General features: G+C 45.0%; 1 protein-coding gene across 3 annotated transcripts in view; it reads right to left on the reverse strand.

The window, feature by feature from the left end:
• Window positions 1–12,163, reverse strand: part of CHRNB3 (cholinergic receptor nicotinic beta 3 subunit) — a 111,478-nt gene that overhangs the window by 87,324 nt on the left and 11,991 nt on the right. The window lies entirely within an intron of this gene.

Below are 12,163 nucleotides of genomic sequence, written 5' to 3' on the forward strand. Positions count from 1 at the left end.
GGGGAAGGCTGTAAGAAGATAGTAAAGAGTTTTCAACTTGCCCTTACCCCAGTTCAAAATATAACTAATATAACTAAGAAATGGCAGTTAACAGGGACAGAGGAAGTCAAGATAAGGTCTGGAAGACTAAGCAACATTTCAGTGAGAGCTGCTCGTAGAATTGCTGGAGAGGCAAATCAGAACCCCCGCTTGACTGCAAAAGACCTTCAGAATGACTTAGCAGACTCTGGAGTTGTGGTACATTGGTCTACTGTTCAGAGACACCTGCACAAATATGGTCTTCATGGAAGAGTCATCAGTAGAAAACCTCTTCTGTATCCTCACCATGATCTGCACAAATCCAATAAGAAACAAACTGAAATAATTTTGAGAGGGAAAATAATAGCAAAACTAAAATATTGTGTTTGCATAAATATGAACACCCTCTTCTAATTGGGGATGTGGGTGTGTTCAGAATTAGCCAATCACATTTAAACTCATGTTACTTCTAGTAGGATTTTCCTGAAATTTTTAGTGATGATGAGCGAATATACTCGTTACTCGAGATTTCTTGAGCATGCTCAGGGGGTCCTCCGAGTATTTTTTAGTGCTCGGAGATTTAGTTTTTCTTGCCACAGCCGAATGATTTAGCCAGCATACGTACATGTGGGGATTCCCTAGCAACCAGGCAACCCCCACATGTACTTATGCTGGCTAACAGATGTAAATTATTCAGCTGCGGCAAGAAAAACTAAAACTCCGAGCACTAAAAAATGCTCGGAGGACACCCGAGCATGCTCAAGAAATGTTGAGTAACGAGTATATTCGCTCATCACTAGACATTTTCTTAGTGGCATTAAAAAAAAACAAGCTCCGTAAACAGCTTGCAACGCAGCAAAAGGATCTTATTGTTAATAGTTATTATTCAGGAGAAGGGTACAAAAATGTACACAAATGCCTCCATAGTCATCCATAAAGTATAATGCACAGCCCATTGTCACGATTCACACTGTGACCGTCACCCCCAAGTCACGGATCGGGGTGACTTTAGGCCAACAGACGGCTATCACGTGTGCAGGGGGGCTTATCTTAGTTATCCCTTCACTCCACAATGTGATGAAAAACACACACAAGGCTATTGACCTCTTAGTTTACAGCAGGGGCTTATTTTAGGTATCCCACTGCTCTTCAATATACCACAAACTGCAGGGATTTATTTATATCCCGCTTGCAGTTCCACTTGAAACTTGCAGCTCTCTGGCACCCCCCTTACTCTCAGGTCAGATTAGGTACTTCACCTAGGGTAATTAGTCGTCAGAAAGGCTGCCTGCTATGTACTGGCTATCAGGCACGCTGTAGCGAGGCGATATAACTACTCCCACTCAAGCAGGAACAATAATTATTAACGCCGCAGTCGCTACAACGACTCCCAAAGGTATGCTGCCACCAGCTTCGATTAAACGGGTCCGAAGCTAACCCAAAACAGTAGCGTAATTCCCTTCAGAAGGCTTAGGGTACATTTTAGAGCAGGAGGAACGAAGACTAGTAATTTATATATTTTACTCCGAAAGAAGGCAGTGTTTTTAAAAGGCATATAAAGATGTTACAATATGAGACAATTGAAAAAATATGTACAAGGTAATTATAAAAATAACAGGGGTTAAATGAGGATTTAACACTTACATGTGTTCAGGACATTGCAGGCAAAACCAGGCTAGTGGGCGGAGCTCCCATATGTCCCAGTTCATCAGGGCTAGCAGTCAGGGCTCCTCAGGTAAAACTAACTGCTGGGGGCCTGGCAGAAACTTATAAACCACAGCCCATGACATCACCAACAGGGCTGGTTTACTCAGACCCTCCTCTCTCCTCACCCTTACCAAATTTAACACAAATTTGTATAAGGCACATATCTCCGCTCCCGAACATGTCAGAATCCCAGCACTCCCTCATTCATTTTCTTTTACCATTGGCTTTCTATTAGTACCAACTTCAGGCTCGTTGTGATGCCCGGTTCTGGAGAAATCTGTTCTTTTTACCTGATGGAGTTAGAGGCTCATGCTTACAGGGGCTGACAGACCCGCCGATGGACGTTAGCAATATATATTTATTATTTTCCTAGCCCAAGTTGGTAGCCCAGAATCTTATCATATTAGAACAAAGACCCTCATGGATTTTGGAGGACTTCTATACCAGTTGTAGCTGGTACAGTTGGGAGGGGGAGGAGTAAGTTGCCCAGAGCTGGCCAGCAGCATGTATTGTGAAGTGCTCACCTGCGGAAGCACATACAGCTGAAGCTTTTGCTGACGTTGGCGTGCCTCTGACCCGCCAGGCCCCTGACCCACCGGGCCCGGTCACAGTGTTGACCGCTGTGACCGTGGTGGCTACGACCCTGATCCTGTGCCCTCTGCCCATCATTGCAAGTTCAACTGTATTGGCTGGAGGCTGATACAGTTGAAAGCACTGATGAGAAGGGAAGTGTCACGCTCCCTCTCCCATCATTCCCCCTCTCAGCGTCTGACATCCCTGACACAGACACTGACAGAGGGTGCGATGACATCATTACTTGGCGCCTGCTGTCCTGAGATGAGCGGGTGCTCGGAGAAGCGGGAAAACAAGGAGGACAGGTGTGTATTGTATTTATTTTTTAAGAAGAGTGCATTTTACTATATAGAGTCTGACTATGGGGGTGCATTACACTATTTGGAGTCTGCCTATGGGAGTACTTTATACTATAGAGGCCTATGGGGTGCATTATACTATATTGAGTCTGCCTATGGAGTGTGCATTATACTGTAAAAAGGCCTATGGGGAATGCATTATACTATATATAGTCTGCCTATGGGGGAGTGCATTTTACGATAGAGCCTGCCTATAGGAAGTGCATTATACAATATAGAGTCTGCTTATAGAGAGTGCATTATTTTTTATAGAGTCTGCCTATGGGGAGTGCATTGTACTGTATGGAGGCCTATGAGGAGTGCATTATAATTTTGTTATCTTCATGGCTCAACATTATAAACTTCTATGAAGCACCTGGGTGTTCAAGGTGCTCACCACACATCTAGATACATTTCTTGAGGGGTCTAGTTTCCAAAATGGGGTCACTTGTGGGAGTTTCCACTGTTTAGGCACATCAGGGGCTCACCAAACACAACATGACTTCCGCAGAATATTCCATCAAGATCTGCTTTCCAAAACGTCACACCATCCTTCCTGAGCCCTGCCGCGTGCCCAAACAGTAGTTTCCCCTAACATATGGATTGTCAGCGTACTCAGGAGAAGTTTTGCAACAAAGTTTGCGGTCCACGCTCTCTTGTTATCTTTGTGAAAAAAAAATTGAGGTTAAAAAACATTTTTGTGAAGAAAATGTGATTTTTCTTTTATTTTTACCACTCAAAGTTGTAAACTTCTATGCAGTTCCTGGGGGGTTCAAGGTACTCACCACACATCTAGATAAGTTTCTTGAGGGGGTCTAGTTTCTAAAATGTGGTCATTTATGATGGTTTTCACTCTTTAGGCACATCAAGAGCTGTCCGAAAGCGACAAGTCCCCACATATTCCTCCACATATGAGGTATCTGCGTACTCTGGAGAAATTGCATAACAAATTGTATGGTGCATTTTCTCCTGTTACCCTTGTGAAAATAAAAAAATTGGGGCTCAAAGAACATTTTTGTGGGAAACGTGATTTTTTATTTTTACGACTCAACATAATAAAATTCTGCGAAGCACCTGGCGGTTCAAGGTGGTCACCACACATCTAGATAAGTTCCTTGAGGAGTCTAGTTTCTAAAATGAGGTCACTTTATTAACTGTTTTGTGTGACATAACTCTGGTTAAAGGGCATAAAAATTAAAAGTTTGAAAATTGCTACATTTTCCAAATTTTCACCAAATGCCTGATATTTTCGCAAATAAATGGAAGTCATATCAACATTTTTTACCACTATCATGATGTACAATATGTCACGAGAAAATAATCTCGGAATCATTACGATCCTTTCAAGCATTCCAGTTATTACTGTGTAAGCAACTTTCCAGCCGGCAAGACAGAGACGCTCTATCCCCAGGGGCTCTGCAGATTCTGAGACAGTGGGAGAGGCTCCAGTTGGAAGATGGATTGCTATACAGAAGAGTACAGCTAGTACGGGAGTTGGGGCAGTCACTTGGCAAGTAGTGGTCCCAGAAAAGTTGATCCGTGTGGTGGCTACGGAGGCCCATGAGAGAGGGGCTCCCTTCGGTCCGGAGAAAATGTTCCAGTGGTTACAGAAGCTGGTGTATCACCCCCTGATTGAGGACTGCAGTAGAGGAGGCCTGTCAACGATGTCGGAGCTGTGAAATAGCTAAACCTCCAGAACAGAGAACTCTGACGCAGACCATCGTGACTTCTGTCCCCTTAGAGCTATTAATGATTGACTACTGAGCTGTAGGCCCGGCACATCTCGGGTTTGAACATTGTTTTGTGATGACTGACCACTTCACTGACCCGGGCCCAGACTGCTGATTCAGCTGCACAGGCCATTTGCCGAGACTTAATCCGGGTGTACGGTTGCCCGAAGAGGATCCATTCTCACCAAGGCGCTTGCTTCCAATGTCAAGTGATACGAGCTCTACTGGGTATATATATAAAATATAACAAAGTTTATTTGGAAATACACAAAATATACATATAATAATGTAGGAAGAGCATATAAAAACAACACATGTGCAAAGGATAACACACCAGGGTCAACAGGACCCGTCAAAACCCTAGTCCATATGTGCCCCACAGTAATCAGCTCCTAAGGTGCATGTGCAAAAGGATAATGGGACACTAGTAAGTATACCTGCCGGGTAAAGTATGGAGCAACCCTCCCCAAAGAAACTATAGGTAAATCCCCATAATGGGGTAGTAATGATGTCAGGGGGTTGGCAGATGCTTACCGCTGGCTGGGGTGGACGGGTCCTGGGCTTGGTGTGTGGAAAAAGTGTGAGGCTTTTTCCAGTCCTGTTGACCCTGGTGTGTTATCCTTTGCACATGTGTTGTTTTTATATGCTCTTCCTACATTATTATATGTATATTTTGTGTATTTCCAAATAAACTTTGTTATATTTTATATATATACCCAGTAGAGCTCGTATCTTTCTCCTGTTTGAGTATGTGACTTTGAGTGGGTATACTCTTGGTGCTTTTTGGGCTATTTTGTGCCCTCTCTACTGACGGGAATATGTCAGTGAGGTTTTTGTGGCTACCAATGTTGAGTGATGGAGGGGTTACATCATTTGTACCATATTGAGAAGTTAAGGACTATGCCCTATCATCCTCAGGGAAATGGAGCTTGTGAGCGCTTCAATTGAACGTTGATCCAGATTCACCGAACATTGGAGGAAGATACGGTGGCCTGAGTTCATGGCTGAACTGGTGTGGGTGTACAACCGAGTGCACAGTACAACAGGATACACCCCATATACCTTGCTGTTCGGGCGAAAGTTCTGTTCTGGAGTTGGACCCAGAAGAAGACTACCCAAGGATGGGGGTGTCTTCCTGGGTTCGGGAACACCAACATTGACTACAGACGCCTACTCGAGGAACAGCTCTGAGAGCAGGAGATCGGGTGTTGATCCGGAACAAATAGCCCTGGGAAAAACTAGAACACAGATGGGAGAAGACCCAGCATCGAGTGAAGCTTTGAGTCGATTCTGATGGGCCAGTATATGAGGTTCAGCCCGAACGAGTGGAAGGGGCACCTACCCGATAGTTCACCAAAGCATGTTGCGGCACTGCCTGTCCGAAGGACCTGAAGAAGGGTTAGAAATGCCAACCATCACTATTGCACCTACTTCAACAGATCTCGACTGTGACGAAGAAGAGATGCCAGTCTCGCCCCCAGACCTTAATAATTCACTGTCTACCACCCCCAGGGAAGAGAGCCAATGCCTGAAGCAACAGAAACGGCAGACTCATCAAACCAAAATATTCCCTCGCCTTCATCAGTCAACCTGGATTATGCCGATTGGAGCGGATGAAAGCTGGGGCACCTCCCACCTGTTATGAACAAGATCAATCGATCTGGCAATGAATCATTCAGGGAGAGGAAGAATGTGAACGCCTGGTGAAGGAGCTCTCTCCCGTAGAATGATGAATTAAAGGAGAACGGGGGTGTAAGGAGGAAGACAGGGCTGTGGGTACCTGTGCAATATCGAGTCCAGAACTGCCGAGTCTGCATCCAATGTTCAGTGAGGGCTCCCGGGTACCAGTGAACGTGCAGAGAGGCGAGCCCCAAAAGAAGCACCGTTGTGCCGGCGTCCAGGTATCCGCGGGTGCAATGAGTAACGAGCACCAGGATAAATACCTTGAGGTGTGTATCCAGCTATCAGTGGGTGCTCAGCGGAGCACAGGCTGAGCAGATACTTATGCAGAGCTCCACGCTTCGGTTCTGCAGTTTATTGGACATGGGGATCAACGGGCGCCTGTTGCCACCAGAAGTGGGACCGTGTGTTGGGCAGGGAAGCCCGAAGACTCAGTGTCGGCCTCCGCCGGCATTCCATCATCCATCAGACCGCAAGCGACTAAAGGACAACGGCATCACGATAAGTTAAATTTGATATCAAGACTGTTGCGTTGTATCGCAATTACACTGTGTTCACCTGCTTTCCCGCTCCCTGTTATCTCTCTGTTATCTTCCTGTTATCTCCCTGAGAGGAGTTTATTACTGTAAATTAAACCGCACTCTTGTTAAACCTTGCTCTGTATCTCCGCATTACTGCATCCGTTTACCTGCTTACAACCACATAAAGTGACACTGGTCAGAAGTGTAAAATTTGGCCTGGTCAGGAAGGTGAAAACAGGCTTAGGGGTATTTGGATTAAAGGTTAATACAACTTAGTATTAGTTTTAGGGTGTGCATTTCTATGCACTTGCATGTACTTTACTCACTTATCTTTCATTCACTTGTGGTCTTCATGTTTGTTTTTCATACATCTATGTCATTTTTCTTTCAAAATTATTGTTGTACAATTAAATGCACTTTTATGTGATATTATATTTATAAATATATATCTATACTAGATGGTGGCCCGATTCTAACGCATCGGGTATTCTAAAATATGCATGTCCACGTAGTATATTGCCCAGTCACGTAGTATATTGCCCAGCTACATAGTATATTGTCCAGCCACATAGTATATTGCCCAGTCACGTAGTATATTGCCCAGTGATGTAGTATATTGCCCAGTCACGTAGTATATTGCCCAGCTACGTAGTATATTGCCCAGCCACGCAGTATATTGCCCAGCCACGTAGTATATTGCCCAGTCACGTAGTATATTGCCCAGTCACGTAGTATATTGCCCAGCCACGTAGTATATTGCCCAGCCACGTAGTATATTGCCCAGTCACGTAGTATATTGCCCAGTCACGTAGTATATTGCCCAGCCACATAGTATATTGCCCAGCCACGTAGTATATTGCCCAGCCACGTAGTATATTGCCCAGCTACGTAGTATATTGCCCAGCCAGGTAGTATATTGCCCAGCTACATAGTATATTGCCCAGCCACGTAGTATATTGCCCAGTCACGTAGTATATTGCCCAGCCACGTAGTATATTGCCCAGTCATGTAGTATATTGCCCAGCTATGTAGTATATTGCACAGCGACGTAGTATACAGCACAGAGCCACGTAGTATACAGCACACACACGTAGTATATTGCCCAGCCACATAGCATATATTGCCCAGGTACATAGTATATTGCCCAGTCACGTAGTATATTGCCCAGTCACGTAGTATATTGCCCAGCGACATAGTATACAGCACAGAGCCATGTAATTTGCAGCACAGAGCCACGTAGTATACAGCACAGAGCCACGTAGTATATTGCCCAGTCACGTAGTATATTGTCCAGTCACGTAGCATATAACATTGCCCACACAGTATATAACAGTGGCCACGTAATATCTAGCACAGCCCACGGAGTATATCACACAGCCCACATAGTATATAACACTGCCTATGTAGTACACAGCACAGAGCCACGCGGTATCTAACACAGCCCATGTAGTATATAGCAGTGTGGGCACCATATCCCTGTTAAAAAAAGAATTAAAATAAAAAATAGTTATATACTCACCCATGGGATCCAGCGAAGCTCCGGCGATACACGCGTGGCTGCCACCATCTTCCGTTCCCAGGATGCATTGCGAAATTACCCAGATGACTTAGCGGTCTCGCGAGACCGCTAAGTCTTCTGGGTAATTTCGCAATGCATCGCTGGGAACGGAAGATGGCGGCAGGCGCGAGTGGCTCGGCGGACAACGGAGGGTGAGTATAGCAGGTTTTTTGTATTTTTAACATTACATTTTTTTACTATTGATGCCGCATAGGCATAACGCGGTCCGTTACCGCCGGCATTAACCCTGTGTTAGCGGTGGCTGGAGGGGAGTATGCGGGTGCCGGGCTGTGCCTGCGGGGAGTAAGGAGCTGCCATTTTCTTCCGGATTGTGTCTGTCGCTGATTGGTCGTGGCTGTTTTGCCGCGACCAATCAGCGACTTGGATTTCCTTGACAGACAGAGGCCGCGACCAATGAATATCCGTGACAGAAAGACAGAAAGACGGAAGTGACTCTTAGACAATTATATAGTAGATTAATTGCTGCTGCTTTTATAATTTTATATATTTCTTCTCACCTTTCCTCAGTACTTTCTCTCCTAGTATAATTGCTTTCAATATTATTATTGTCATTATTTTCTGTTATTATTATGCTTAATTATATTGCGCCATTAATTCCGCAGCACTTTATAGACATTTTTATTACCCTCCCCATTGGGGCTCCCAAACTGAATTCCCTATTAGTATATCTTTGGAGTGTGGCAGGAAACTGGAGTACATAGAGGAAACCCATGCAAAAATAAGGGGAACATACAAAATCCTTTGCAGATGTTGTCCTTGGTGGGATTTGAACAAAGGTACTCAGAGCTGCAATGCAACAGTGCTAACCACTGAGCCACCAGGCAGCCCATGTGGCAATGTTTGACTGCATATGCTATTTTATTCCATCCTTGGCATGGTGCGATGAGCATATATGCTGGTATACATGTGCATTTATTTGCAATATACAACGATGTCTAAATCAAAATCATTCCCTGATGAAGCTAATTGCGAAACATGCGTTGGGTGTATTTCTTCTAGGTGAGCATATGTTTTCCCCTGTGTGTACCTTTAGGGTATGTGTCCACGTTCAGGATTGCATCAGGATTTGGTCAGGATTTTATGCAGGTAAAATCCTGACCAAATCTGCACCTGAGGTCACTGGCAGGTCACCTGCGTTGTTCTTGCGTTGTTTCTGCAATGTAAGGACATGCTGCGTTCTTAAAAGACGCGCCGCGTGTGCGTTTCCACAGGTATGCCGCATGCGTATTTTAATGCATAGTGGAGATGGGATTTCATGAAATCCCCTCCACTATGCTGTAACATCTGGACGCTGCATTTTTGACGCTGCGGCTCAACGCAGCGTCAAACACGCAGCGTTTCCTGAACGTGGAAACATGCCCTTAGTTGTTTACTCTTAAAGTTAGGTCCAGAAATATTTGGACAGTGACCGTATCCTCGTGATTTAGGCTCTGTACAATATTATTTAAAATGAAACAACAGAGATGCATTTGAAGTGTAGACTTTCAGGTTTAATTAAAGGGGTTGAACAAAATATCCTATATTGACTACATATTAGAGAATTCTGAAAACCATTATATCCAATGCCAATGGCATCTAAAATGCCTCAGAATCACTAACTCAATGGCTTGTTGAAAGTAACATAAGGCCGGTTTCACATGTCAGTGGCTCTGGTACGTGAGGTGACAGTTTCCTCACGTACCGGAGACACTGACTCACGTAGACACATTGAAATCAATGTGTCTCTGCACATGTCAGCGTGTGTTCACGGATTGTGTGTGTGTGCAAAACACGGAGACATGTCAGTATTCGTGGGAGCGCACGGATTACACGGACCCATTAAAGTCAATGGGTCCGTGTAAAACACGTACCGCACACGGACGCTGTCCGTGTGCAGTCCGTGTGCCGTGCAGGAGACAGCGCTACAGTAAGCTCTGTCCCCCCAGCGTGGTGCTGAAGCCGCCATTCATATCTTCTTTCCAGCAGCATTCGCTGGAGAGAAGATATGAAAAATCCTTTTTTTTTTTTTGTTTAAAATAAAGATCCCTGTCCCCTCCCACCCCCTGTCCGCTGTTAATAAAATACTCTCCCGGCTCTCTCTCACCGTCCTCTCAGCGCCAGCTTCTCCTGTATGAGCGGTCACGTGGTGCCGCCGATTACAGTCATGAATATGCGGCTCCACCCCCCATAGGGGTGGAGCCGCATATTCATGACTGTAATGGGCGGCACCATGTGACCGCTCATACAGGAGAAGGTGCGGTGCGGAGAGGACGCTTCGAGGGAGCCAGGTGAGTATTTTAGTATCAGCGGCCTGGCGCACAGGGGGTGGGAGGGGGGTGGGGACAGGGATCTTAATTTTAAACACGAAAAAAAAAAAAGGATTTTTCATATCTTCTCTCCAGTGAACGCTGCTGGAAAGAAGATATGAATGGCGGCTTCAGCACCAGATGCAGGGGACAGCGCTTACTTGTAGCGCTGTCTCCTGCACGGTCCGTGTGGTACCCAGTTGGCACACGGGCAGCACACGGCTGCCGCACATGTGCCACACTGATGTTCACGGTAAGCAGATGGACACACGGACACGGATAATTCCGGTACCGATTTTTCCGGTACCGGAATTATCTGGACGTGTGGGACAGGCCTAAGACTGTGTTCAAACAGAGTCTTTTTCTGCCATTTAAAATCGATTGTTTTTCAATCAGAACACTCTTTAGGAAACTCTTCTTTCATCTTGCATTTGGTTATACTGAAGCAAATTTTGTTAGCTTATTTTTTTTTTCGTAAGCGTTTTTTCATCATATTCTTTTTTTTTTTTAAAGCTAGCATTTTGGGGCTTTTTCCAGAAGTTTTGTGAGCTCTAATAAGCAATGAAGAAAAGACTAGCATTTTAGTGCATCCTTCAATGCGACTTGTACAGTAAGTATTGGCTAAAAAAAACACTAAAGAATGAACATATTAATTTCTATGTAAAACGTGTTGCTGTTCATAATATCTTATATGTTCAGGCTTTTTTAACTTCTTTTAAACACTGAGGCTTTCAGAAGATGCCAAGCGTTTACAAGACATGTAAAGACAAGACATGTACATTTTTCCAGCATTTTGCGCTATGAAGATGCTTAATACTTACCACGTAAGTCAATGGAAACACCAGTAAGACTTGTGGAACATGTGTGGCTATTTTTCATGGATTTTTTAACATTTCCACTTTTGTTGTTTAATGGAAATCAAAAACCATCCTTAAAATGCCAGAAAAACAAAAAATAAATAAAAACAGTGCCATATAAACAAAGATGGAAACAGTCAGTCTTTTTGGAGTGGAAAAAATTGGAGTTTCTGCTCCTAAAACGTCTTGTAAACCTTTGTGTGCACATAGTTATTGTACAATGCCCAGTTGGAGTGGAGTTTGGAGCACCCGCCAGGGCCGTGGGGTACTCGGTACCGGGCCGGTACTTAAAGGGATATGTCACGGTGGCAGTGACCCGTTCCATGGCCCTGAGTGTCCAAGTAAAAGGGAAAGTCTTTTAAGGGATTGTTGAATAAAGAATAAAGGTTGCTCGTGATGCCACCTGTGGTATTCGGTCAGGGATGACCGATGCTGCTTAAAGGGGTCCACTGGGGTGATGATATGGCAGCAGGGATGGTATGGCTTCCCACAGGTAAGCTGGGTCCCCAGGGCTCCCGGAGTAGTAGATAGGGATGGTGTAGAAAGAAACAGAGGACACAGGGTTGCAGTCTCTTTACCACTTTACTGGTGTAAGGCAGCCACAGTCCAGGGTACCGGATGACAAGTACTGGTATGGGCTGGCCAGCTTGGAAGCAACTCAGGATTCCCCCTAGCCAGGTGGGATTGGAAGCCTTCCACTACGCACTGTATTGTAGTCCCTTGCTGCCATAGGACTCACGTTCTCTTTGTCCCCTTTGTTGGTAGGACACCACCCGCATGACAGGTAATGCAAACCTTTTTACAGGGTCTCTCAGATGACGCCGGGCTCTATCTGTTACTGTGCCTTCGGGTGTTAATGGTGGACAGGCGACTTG

This window comes from Ranitomeya imitator, chromosome 1, assembly GCF_032444005.1.
Source record: "Ranitomeya imitator isolate aRanImi1 chromosome 1, aRanImi1.pri, whole genome shotgun sequence".
Lineage (NCBI taxonomy): Eukaryota > Metazoa > Chordata > Amphibia > Anura > Dendrobatidae > Ranitomeya > Ranitomeya imitator.